A 13115-nucleotide genomic window follows, 5' to 3' on the forward strand; every position below is an offset into this window, starting at 1 on the left:
CACATGGAAATATGAAAGTGGTGCCCAAGTATGCTACAAACCAGCCGAGAAAAAAGAATATTTGTTGCCCACTCTGGGATGTATAGTTTGTATGGACGCTTTTGTTTTTTGTTTGTTTGTTTGTTTGTTTTAAGACGGGGTTTCTTTGTGTATCCCTGGCTGTCCTGGAACCCATCCTGTAGACCAGCCTGGCCTCGAACTCACAGAGATCCACCTGCCTCTGCCTCCCCGGTTCTGGGTTAAAAGGCCTGCAACCACTACACCCAGCCTGAGAGCTCACTGCTTTTAACTTGAAGTCTTAGCTCTATCAGCGTAAGAGGGTTGCTGGCGCCACACCGGGATCGCTGTATCTTATTAGCCTGGACACTGTAAGATAGCCAGGTTGGACTCTTCAAGTCCGCCCTCTGAAAACAGCCATAAGAGAGCGAGGCATGGGCGGGCGGCTGGGCGGGGATAGCCTGCGCGGCAGACAAGCTTTGCTTATTTGCATATGGCCAATCAGAGGAAGAGTGTGAGCCATAGGAAAACCAACCACGGAAAATTAAAGTCCTCAGTACAGAGCTCTAGACCTCGGTGATAGCAACCACCAGTTAGGGGGGAGGGGGGGGGAGCTATGCTCACCCTTTACCCACTCTCCTTTTGCCCTGATAAGATCTTGGAGTGCAGGGCTCTTGTGAGTGCCTTCCTAGATATTAACGGATGGATAGAGCCTTTGATCCCAAGGGAATATAGTCAGCCCTCAACCTGTAGATTTGCATCTGCAGATTCAACTGATCACCGAGTCCAAATGTCTCAAGATGATCTGTTCGGACCAGCTCTCTCGCTATCTATCAGTCTCTAAACACTAGTATGATGGCTGCTTACATAGTTTGATTACGCCTCAGTAAGTTATCTAGAGGGGACTTCAAGTTTATGGAGCATGGTCGTAGACTAAATGCAGACTATGCCTTTTTTCATAAGTCACTGGAGCATGGCTCAAGGGACTTTGTTCTCTGTAGGAGGTCCCGGAACCTTGGAGAACACCGAGGGACGTGTGTGTGTGCGTGCACATACTAATGAGAAGGCTTTATTTAGACAGCTTGGATAATTTTTATATTGGATGATTTTTCTAATGTTAGAAGATCGTGTGTGTGTGTGTGTGTGTGTGTGTGTGTGTGAGAGAGAGAGAGAGAGAGAGAGAGAGAGAGAGAGAGAGAGAGAGAGAGAGAGAGAGAGAGAGAGAGAGAGAGTTCACTCAATAGATACCAGCCTCACAAGATACCTAGTAGCATGCTTGCCACACACCTCAGATCCCTGTGGCTTTGTAAAAGGGATCTTTCCAGACGTTTCTGCTAAACTAAGATGGTTTCTGTGGCATTTATTAGGGTCTCTGGAGCTCCCTTGTCTGGAGGGATCACTAACCAGAGCAGAGCCAGTCCAGGTTGGATTCTGCAGGTCTACCTTCAGACGGCACGTGGCCTTTTGCCTGTGCTTGCTTTCAAGGGGCAGAGAGTCTCCTGCTCACCCGCAGCATCGACGTCTCAAGCTTCTTGGCTCAGTCCCAGTTTTACATCTTCTTGGTTAAGCTGAACAAGAAGTCTATCTGAGTCTTACTAAAACATAGGGCCAGTGGGACGGCTCTGCAGGTAAAAGTGGCTTCTAAGCACTGCTGGTGACATTAGTTCGATCCCTGGAACGGACATAAAAGTGGGTGAAAAGTACTGACCCCGCAAAGCTGTCCTCTGACTTGCATGTGTGTGCCATGACAAGCACGCTCTCACACATGTACAATCGTGTGTGCACACACAGATAATAAGTAAGATTTAAAGAAAATATTGAAATACATTCCTGCCTGGAGAGTGTGCCTTTGCACTGAAGCAGGAAAGGGACGTTTCTGCACTCCCATCCTGTCATCAATGCCCCAGATAATGGCATCTGATAAATGCTGATGATTGTAGCTTCATTTCTGGGAAAAACAGAGGCCTCCAAAGAAACTAAAATGCAAGCCCTTGACTAAAGTTCCAAATTTCTATGGATGATATAAGTTCTCAAGCCTGCACTTTGCTCATCTGCAAGTTGGACACAGCGATGTGTCGTCTTCCTAATGGCCCACATTTCTCTTTGCTTGCGAGTTCATTCATCCATCCATCTGTCCATCCACCCATTCACCCATTCATCTACCCCTCCATCCACCCACCCACCAACCCATCCATCTATCCATCCATTCACCCACATAAACATGCACACATTTCTTTTTCTTTTTTACTTTTATTGAATGTCTATGATTTACACATCATGCATCAAAATCCCTCTCCTCCCCTGAGTAAAATAAAACAAGCAGACAAACAAAAAATCTTGTCACAAAAACTGTAGTGTATCATGCAGTATAGCCTTTAGTCCACATATGTTTACTTTCAAATGTTCCTTGGGTCTGGTTGGAGGCCTACACTGTCATTACCAGATCCTCCCTGGGACTGCTGTTGGATATCCTGTTGTTGCTGTGTGTCAAGGAGATCTTTGAATCATCTTTGAATCTGCAGGTCTGGCCCCTTCATGTGTTCCAGCAGGGCATACATGGGGCAGATGTTGCGGTGAGGTTCACTCAGAGCCCTGGATCAGGGCCCACTCCCTTGTCCTCAGGGCAGGGCCAGCTCTCCTGCCCCCATGTCCTCAGGGCAGGGCCGGCTCTCCTGCTCCCGATGCACACATTTCTTCATCCACATTTAGCTAGTGGTCTTCGAAGCCTTGATTTGAAGTGCAAGGGACTACCAGGATGCCCAAAGAGAAATCACTGCCTCAAAACAACAACAACAAAAAAACATAACAAGCCCCTTTACTTGAGCTTTATATTTTCCCCAAATTATCAGATTTTATTAGACATCATCTCCATTTTCAAAATATATATATATTATTCTATGTATGTAGGGGGCACATGCATGCCATGGTTCCTATGTGATAGTCAGAGGGCAACTTTCTGGAGTCAGTTCTATCTTTTACATGGGTTCCTGGAATCGAACTTAGGCCATCAAGCTTGTACAGCAAGCTCTTTAAACACTGAGCCATCTCACCAGCCCGCCACTCCCATTTTGTAGATGCAGAAACCGAGCCCCCAAAAGTTAAATGATTTTGTCCAAAGTCACACAAGTAGAAATGGATGGCTGGGGACTGGACTCATGTTTCTTTCTCAGTATCCTGCAAGCTTTTTCACATTGGAATTCCTGACAGTCTTTCAAGTTTAGGCAGCTGCAGCTGCAGGTGCAGGGGCGTACGCAGTCATGGGAAGGTCTGAGATGCTAGCTAGACCTAGAACTGTGGCACTCAAAAAAATCTTGAATATTAAAAAAGAACTCTTATAAGAAGATATTGTATGTTGAACATATCTTAGCCCTGTTCTTTTCCCTCTACCTTTCATTTTTCTCACCTCTTCCCCCCTCCCATTCATCCACTTTGTTCCTCTAGACAACTTTGCTTTTACTCTGGATATATACACACGTGACTTTATGTGACTGCATGAAGTCTAGAAACCACCGATGACAGAGGGGGCAAAAAATCCATGAATTTGTCTTTCTGAGACTGGCTTCATATGATCATCTCTATTTGTATCCATCTTCTCTCAAAGGACATAATTTCATTTTTCTTTGAGGCTGGAAAAAAAAGGGCCACACTGTGAACATGTATATGTTCTTTAAACAAAATATGGGTTTATGCTTTCACATGTATGAATGTTTGCCTGAATGTATGTGGACCATGTACGCATGTGCACCATGCTCGTGTCTGTTGCCCACGCTGGTCAGAAGAGGGCTTCAGATTCCTTGAAGCTGGATTTAGGAATGGTTGTGAACTGCCATGTGGGTGCGAGAATGGTACCCAAGTCCTCTGAAAAAACAGCAGCCGCAGCAACAACAACAACAACGATACTCTTAACCACTGGGCCATCTCTCCAGCTTACACCCTACGCTTTGCTTTTCCATTCCTCTGTTGTTGCCGGACACTAGTTGCTTCCATAACTTGGCTAGTGTGGACACAGCAGCGGTAACATGGATGTGCATGTATCTGTGATATGTTGACTAGGAGTCCTTTGGGCAAATACACAGGCGTGGTATAGCTCCGACCCAGGCATTTTGATGAGCCTGTTTGGGACATTAAGGTTAAGGAACAGAGGGATCCAAACTCCGGATCACTGCTGCATCCGAACTGTGGCTAGGGCTGATGAAGGGGTTGCTCAGCCTCCCGTCTTGGCAGCAGACTCTCGCCTCTTCCCCTGGACCACTTGGGGATGTGCCCATGTGCCCTTTAGCTCAGCATGGGGACTTGCTCCTTGGGGACACAGTCTACACCTTACCTGCCATGTCTCTTATAGGTGTGGCTGGTACCGGCTCTGAAGATGGAGCCCAAGTTAACTGAGAAGATCAGTAGTGAGGGCTGACTAAGGAAGAAGGGACTGCTGGGTAGAAATACCTCACAGGAACTTTGATTTCCCGAGTTCCCTTCCAGGAAAGCAAAGGCCCCATGAATCCAATCAACCTCTTTTCAAAAACAACAGTAGGGTAAGACAGTTCTTCTGGCATAAGCAGGCGTCAGGCTGAGCCAGGCTGAGCCTTCTGTCCTTTCCTTTTTTTCGGCCCCCTGGCTCATAGTATTCTAACCTACCGGTTGAACACTCATTGTATTCCATTTCATTGTAAAAAGAATATTGGGGACCCAAACTAGACTGCTCTCACCAGGGCTCATTATCATTCCTGCTTATATGGAGCTGAGGCACAAAGAGATTGTATTATAAATTTGGTGGAAGTGTTAGGAGACCCTGACTCTCACTTGGCTCTAACCTAATAGTGGACTCGGACATGTAGTCCTGCACTGTGGGTGGAGTGCTTTATTATATGTGTGTGTGTGTGTTTATATTAGATTATATATATATTTTTTTTCTTAACCTACCACTCAACAAAGCTGATGGCTAAGGCTCTGATCTTGAAGACCACGTCGTGCTGGGTGTGGCCACCCTCCCCTCATATCACTCTTTCCATCTCAGCATGCCTTCATGGTTCCACAAGCTCTTTGAGTCTCCATCCCAGGATTTGGACATTGTCCCCCTCACTGTGACGGACACATTCTCAGGCTCTGTGAGTCTATGCAACTCTGCTCCTAGAACTCAGAAGCAGGCACAGACCTGCGACTCAGTAAGTGTGCACAGTTGGGTTTCTGAATACTTTTCGTTTCTGCCTCTGTATTGAAATCTGCCTCTGAAATCTGTATTGAAGTCATCAAAGATTGTTCTCATTTGATTTGCCAGCTAGCAAAGAGAACAGCGGTTTGTTTGTTTGTTTGTTTTCTTGTTTGTTTGTTTGTTTTTTAGCACAGTCAGGTAGTGAATCCTCTTAACTGCAACGCTGGAGAGCTAATCTTACCTGGCCCCACCTTGAGGATATCACACCCCCTGACTTTCCACCCATTTCTATTCTGTCAACTGCTTTCTGACTATTGTCAGTTTTGTGCCTGGACCCACCGGGGTTGGGGGTGGGGTGGGGAGGGAGGCGGAGGAGCAGCTCCTTTCTCTCTCTCTCTCTCTCTCTCTCTCTCTCTCTCTCTCTCTCTCTCTCTCTCTCTCTTCTCCCTGTAACTGGGAGTTTGCGGTGTAAAAAGGCTCAGCCACTGGGTGGCACTGTGGGAAGACATTTGTCCTGGTAAAGGCATCTGAATACTTCTCTGAGAGAATCTCGGCTTGAAGAGATGGGGTGGTGGGGGTGGTGTGGTGGGCGTGGTCAGAATTGGTGCAGGCTGAATAGAAAGATTGTGGGTTGTGGTGGAGATGTAGGGGCAACGTGGCATTGGTTTTCTTGTGTGCTTTCACGGTGTTTGTTTGTTTGTTTGTTTGTTTGTTTGTTTTACAACCTGCTAACTTTGGCAGTCCATGCTCTTAAGTCAGATGTTTCATGAAGTTTAAGAACACTTGTGTTGAAGGAACCTGGGAAAGCCAGAGAGGTGGCTTCATCCATCACACTTCTGGAAGTTTCTCAGTTGCTCCCATCTGTCCTGGAGAGAACTTTTCTCCACACTATGTATAACCTGAGATTTCTCTTGGGGTCACTATTATACAACTCAGTGGCCCGTGTGAGTTTTGAACACTTTTCTATGACCGTGTGAGAGATATCATGTATGAATGTTAAGTGACAGAGAAATAACTGAGTCCCGGCTCCTCCTTTGTAAGCTGCAAGACCTCAGGGTGGCCGCTCAATTTCTTCACATACCTATGAGAAGTAGGGAAGCTAAAAATATCAAATCCCCAGTTAAATACCCTTACAAGTGTTAAAAGATCACTGGTAGTAAGGTGTCCTACAAACTGTAAAATATTCCCCCAGTGGAGGTGTCAGAAAGCCCTGGAGGGCAGAGATCTGCTCTTTTTATGCCAGGCTTGACATCATGAATATCACCACCAACACTTTTTGTTGTTGTTGTTGTTGTTTTTGGCTTTTTGTTTGTTTGTTTGTTTACAGGGTTTCTCTGTGTAGCCTTGGCTGTCCTGGACTCACTTTGTAGACCAGGCTGGCCTCGAGCTCACAGTGATCCACCTGCCTTTGCCTCTCAAGTGCTGGGATTAAAGGCGTGTGCCACCACGCCCGGCTACCACCACCGACACTCTTCTGTTAGGTGAGTGAGTGAGCAGGAAGGTCCATAGCTCCATGCAGCAGGGGACAGACTGGATCCGTGCCTGGCAAGTGAAGAGCATCTAATGGTGAGGTTGGGAGAAGGAGGCAGGGCAGCAGGCCCTTGAAAGGAATCTGGGGCTTGTGCCTCATCTGCTGGGAAAGCATTTAGCACGTCCCCAGCCAGTTGGCCCCTGGATAGCCTGGCTCTGCGGAGGCCCAGCTGCCAGGCTCAGGCCATCTCAGACCACAGTGGCTTCTCTCAGAACAGGTGGACCTAGAGTTTTGTCATTTATCATGGGCACTCTGATGACCGGCCTGGAATGTCCTTCGTCTCTTGCCTATTTTGAAGGCCTTAGTCCCTGGTGACCGTAAACATATTGGACGCAGGGCCTGACATTGAGACGCCATGGATCTTGGCTGGTTGGGTCCAAGAGACCTGTCTCCCAGTGCTAACAAATATAAACAAAACAGCATAGGTAAACACATACAGGCGCGTGTGGAGGAAAGCTACGTCTGAGTCTATTTTTCCTGACCTAGTTTTTTATTTGTTTGGGGTAGAATTACTTGAGAAATTGTCACTGCCTCACGCGGTAGTCATGGGCCTAATAGCACGTTTATTATGTAAATAATAATAACAGCAACTGTATTTTAGCAATATATAACCACATAGTTACTATACACTTCATAGGCATTAACTTAATTAGTTTCATAAAATGATTATAAACTCTATAGGATTCTTTCAGGCTATCCCAAAGGCATGCTACTACTGTAGCTACTTTATGGATAGGAAATTTAAAGCCCAGCCACTTCCTGGGTCATAGAACTAGTGATTAGAACTCAGACCATCCATTTGTCCCATTAGTCATTCCACAGAGTATGACTGGGTTAGTACTCTGTGCTGGCCACCAGGGGCCTCGCGCACAGTAGCTCAGTCAGATCCCTGCTCCGCGCAGGCAGGATAGTAAGTAAGCAAAGGGGAATACAGCCATGAAGAATAAAACATCCATTTGCCAATCTCTCTATCCATCTATCCCTCTGTCTGTCCATCCAGCCATCCGTTTGTTCATCCATTCACCCATCTGCCAATCTCTCTATCCATCTATCCCTCTGTCTTTCCATCCTTCATCCAATGTTTATAAGGTGACCAACTAGCACTAGTCAGCTTTATGCTCCTGCTTGAAATAAGAATGAGATATAAGTCTATTTTGTTATCTAGTAACCAGTAGCTACATGTGCTTTTTCAGTCCTTAAAATGCAGCTATACAACAAAAGATCTTAACATTTTATATAATAGGCTATTTAATATAAATTTATATATAAGCTAACATTTAAATGGAGCAAACCAAACAACCAAACAGAAGCAATCTAAACTTTTTCTGTCAAATGTAATTTCATTACTTTGATAGGGTCGTATCCCGGTGTCCTCATTAAACATTAGCCCTGAAATGACATTTTTGTACACAATCCATTTTAGAAGACAGCATTAAAAAGAATAAAAACTATTACAACAGTGAGCCATTTATTTATTTATTTATTTATTTATTTATTTATTTATTTATTCACTTTACATCCCAACTGCAGCCCCAATCTCCTTTCCCCAGAGAGGAGGAGAGGAGCCATTTTAATAAATTAAATATTGAAGTAATGTTTTGACATACCTATTAATATCAGATACATTATTAAACTTTGTTTCTTTGCCTTTGATGTGACATCCATGTAGCTCACACTGAATGTCTACTGGGCTTCACGAAACCTGCCCCTTCCAGAGTGACAGGCAGCTGGGGGCAGCCAGGCAGGCACACAATGGGGGGCATTGGAATGTCATGAGCTAAGGGCTATAATAGACCCAGGAGCTGAGTGCTCTGGGGACAGAGATGCAAGACCAGAGAGGTGACGTCTTCTGCCAGTTTTTGAGATGACAGAAGCCTGTCACCGAAAGACAGGAGGCATTTCCCAGAACTTAGTGTGGCATGTGCAAAGGCCACTAGGCACGGGTCATGGAGAAGCGTGCGGGGCTTTGCTGGGAGGAGGCAGTGTGGCTGAAATCAGAACTGCCAGTGGCCGTCTGCCTGAGAGAATAAAATCCAAAGTGCTAACGTCATTCCACAAAAGCCACAGGGACGCTGTCCACTGTCCCCTCTCTGGACTCAACTCCTGCCACTTTCCTTGTGTTTTATTCCTTCCTCGATCATAGCAAAGATATCTGGGCCTCGGGGTCTTTGCTCACACAGCAGTCTGCTGGCCTTTCGGGTTCTTCCTCTGAGTTCTGAGGCTGCCCACTGGCTGATGTCTTTGAGGCTTGTGCTCAAATGTCACCTCGTCAGAAAGCCCTCCCTGTCCCACATCGTCCCTATCTTCTCCCTCTTACCCCACCCTCCTGCGCCCCTTTCATTGCTGCTCTCTGCAGTGTCCCCCACACACATCCTAGCACATCTCTGAATGCCTGTTTCAGCTCTCTGCTTCCTGCGGCTACTCTTCCTGCTTGCTCCGGTTGTCTCAGTGCAATGAACGCAACACATGTCCATTTCCTTCCCTCTTGAGAAGAGTGCTCTTATTTTTTTTTTTTTTTCAGTATAAAGTTGAAGCTAGGGAAATAGAGGGGGAGGGGGCATTCAAACCTCTTGCCCCACCCCTTTGTACATGCAAGGAATGTCACCTCTGAAGGAATGAAGACCAGCAGCCCTGGAGGATCATATGGGTCATCTCCTGTCCCACTGATTGTCCCTAAACTAAGATGAATACCTGTTTGCTCTTTCCAATGGACTTGCCTGCCTCTCCACTGCCATGTTCAGCCATGGGAAGGAAAACGCTAACCTGAGTGATTTGGTTTGACCTCCCTGGACTACCCTAATTCTGCATTGCTGACTTTGTATCTCTTACAGGAGATGCTTGGGACCAGGAATGTTGCGGGTTTTTATTTTATTTTTCAGATTATGGAGTATTTCCATATGTGTGACAAGATGCCTTGAGGATAGAACCCAAATGTAGGCCGGCCTGGCACCTGTCTGTTTCATGTTACTTTACACGCACAACCTGGTTGTGTAAATGCTTGGATGATGTAGTGCATGGCACGGAGCAGCCTCCTGTGGGATTTTCCACCTGTGCCAATGTGCTAGTGTCCATAGAGTTTCTGAATTTGGACTAGGGTAGCTCTCTGTGTATCCTTCTCGACTCCTACCTATGGGTCCCATGAATGGACCTGGTCGCTTATGTACAGAACATAATCCCAGTGGGAAGAGAGCAGAAAATATTACATCTGGTATCTATTGCTACTGCCTAGGGCTGACTGTTCTTACTGCCTTTTGTCTTTCTGCCTTAACTCATAGGGCTTATGCTTTCTGCCATTGTAACTTAAAATTTATTTGGGCTCACGATTTTGGAGGTTTCATCTCATGATTGACAGACGACTGCTTTGGGCTTCTGTCAGGGGAGCACACCACCTTTGGGCACTGGGAGGATGTTCACTCTGTGACTGACAGAGGCAGGAGAGAGGAAGGAGAGAAAGCCACAGTTTCCAGTGGTTGGAAAACTTCTCACTCGGTCCCACATCTTAAAGAAGACTATCCAGTGGTCCCACAGTAGGGACTAAGCTTTTCTACACCAGTCTTTAGGGGACAGCTGCCAAACTACATCTATCGTCAACCAAACCTTCTAAAACACCTCCACTTTTAAAGACGAGAAAACAGACATAAAGAGAAGGGGACCCAGGACCACACAGCTGGAAGGACTTGAACTCGGCTTTTGATTCTGAAGCCTGTGCCCTTGGTTGTCATGGTTACAGGCCCCACAGCCATTGGGGGAGGGGGGAGGAATAGGGCTTTTGGCATCAATTCATGAATAAATATTTGCTTTTATCTATCCTATATTCAAATAGCGCTTGGTCGCTGGATGCTCCATGCCCATACTGTTCTACTTACTTATCGTTCGTCCCGAAGCTGAGCACATAGTAGGAAAGCAATATTACTGAATAATTTCTTGTGCCATTTCAATAAAGCTACTGAATACTTCTCTGATTAGGTCTCTCATATAAGCAATGCTAAATAAAATCTCTAAAAAGAGGCGACTTAAGGGGAAATATGATTTCTTTCGGCTCATAGTTTGAGAGGCTCCAGTCCACGGTGGAGAAGGCACGGCAAAGTTCGCAGCAGTGTGAGTGGGCGGCCGGAATTCCTCACATCTCTAGGGAGCAGGAAGAAGAGACCAACTGGGACAGGTCCGTAATAACTCATTGGCTCTTCCTCTTCCTCCAGCTGGGCCTAGTCGCCAAAAGATTTCACAACATCTCAAAGCAGCACCCACCCGCTAGGAAGTGGGAGCCTAAAGGTTCACTATGGAAGAATATGAATTTCTGGCGGACAGTCAGATTTCTTCGGCCATAGCGGAGAACAAACATGTTTCCAAGTCAGTTGTCTATTCGCTCCCAGGTACAAGTTAGAAATGTCATCATCTTTGGTAACTTGTCAAACTTCATCTATCAGCACAGACCAACAACATCAACTTATGTGAGGTGCACTGCAGGCTACTTGGAGCCTTCGTTAGGTGGGTGGGTGAGTTCAAATCCTGACTTAGTTTGTTAGTTTGATAACATGCAACGTGGTCGACATTTGTTGATATTTATTTTTCTCAACATTGAAATGGGATCCCAAGAAAACACACACACACACACACACACACACACACACACACACACACACACACACTAAATGATAGTTGGTATTATTGTCCTTTCTGAATAAGGCTCTCTCAAGAAAGCAAACACACACACACACACACACACACACACACACACACACACACACATTCTCTCTCTCTCTCTTTCTCTTTCTCTCTCTCGTTGCTCTGAAACCAGCAATGTAATAAAGGCCCAGTGATGAGCCTTGTGCTACTATAACCTGTGAGAAGACGTGGATGCTTCTGAGGACAGATGTTGTAGCATCTGACCAGCATCCAGCACAGAAGCAGAAGCTAACACACAGTATGATCAAACTGCTGCTAATTCCTCAGAACTCCGAAGGAGCCTTGACAGAAGGCCCGGAAGCCTAACGGCAATAGCCACTGCCTACTGAGTATGCCGTCCATCCCTTGAAGCCACACCACCCTTGTGGAACATACTGTTACCGCTGGCGGTGACACAGAGTTGTTCCCATCACCACGGGCAGATCAGAGAAGTGACACAAAGACAGGAGGAGGTAACAGTTCAAGGCAGTTATGGTGAATGTCAGGAGAGGATTTGAACCCAGTCTGTTTGATGCTAGAATTCAAAACTCTGAACCAAGGAGCTTGGGCTTGGTTAGAAGAGATGGTCTCTGTGTGTAAAAATAAACCACACTATGGGCTGGCAACGACTCAGGAGATAAAGACACTTGCCATCAAGCCTGATGGTCAGTTTAATCCCTGAGGGCTGCATGGTGGAAGGAGAGAGCTGACCTCTCAATGCTATCCTTTTATCACCACATATGTACACGTGTGTGCATACATACCTACCCAGAATAAAAAAACATGTAATTTCAAAACCCACACATAGAGTCACACAAATATTTTTGTGTTCCAATTATCAGTGCTACAGGAAGTCAGGCTAGGCAGCACTTCCCAGCGTTGAGACATGACTGCACGCCGCACGCTGTGTTGTACTTGGGTCTTGCCTCCCTTCCCATTTAAGGAGAGGTAGCCTGTCATCTGCAGAGTGGGGACAGGTAGAGCTGCCTTGGTCACTCAGTAGAAGCTGAGTAATATTGGGCAAAGTTCTAAATGTTTCTGATATGATGACCCTCAATGGAAACCAGGGTTAACAGCAGCTACCTTGCACAATGGCATTTGCTGTTGTAAAATGGCTACCAACGTATGCATGGTAGGTTCTATCCAGTCAACAGAAAGGGGACACTGCCAGAACTGGCCATGTCACGGAACAAACATCTACATCATCTCATTGGCTGAACACATCAAAAGAATATTTGTTCACTCTGCTTTTCCAAGTCAGCCTTCCTGGGGACTGGTCTGTTCCCTTTATGGAGAGCCTCTGTCTTGCCCCCACTCTGCACTGCTAATGAAGAGGAGGACAGGATGGGGCAATTTACCCCCTAGCTGTTAAAGTTCCCAGGTAGAAGAAACAGTGATGATTTTTTTTTTTGCATGCATTCTATCAACCTATGCAAGTTAAATAGCCAGATATGACTTTGAGGGGGGTAGGGATGAGGTAAGAGTGTCCTACCACATCCTGGGGGAGAGAAGGGGCCAGAACAATTGGCATCTAAATAACTAACACAGACGCAATCTGATTACCTGAAAACCAAACCACACCAGACCAAAACCAAACCCAAACTAAACCCGCCAATGCGTAGCTTAAGAAGAACAACTTAAGAACAACCTGAAACTCTTAAGAGGTTAAGTCATTTGACCAAAGTCATCCAACTAATCCAGTGGGGACCCAGGACTCTACCTGCGTGTCTTTCAGTCTGCATGTACAACGTCGATGGGACTGTATAAAAGCGGTGT

This window comes from Acomys russatus, chromosome 31 (genome assembly GCF_903995435.1).
Source record: "Acomys russatus chromosome 31, mAcoRus1.1, whole genome shotgun sequence".
NCBI lineage: Eukaryota > Metazoa > Chordata > Mammalia > Rodentia > Muridae > Acomys > Acomys russatus.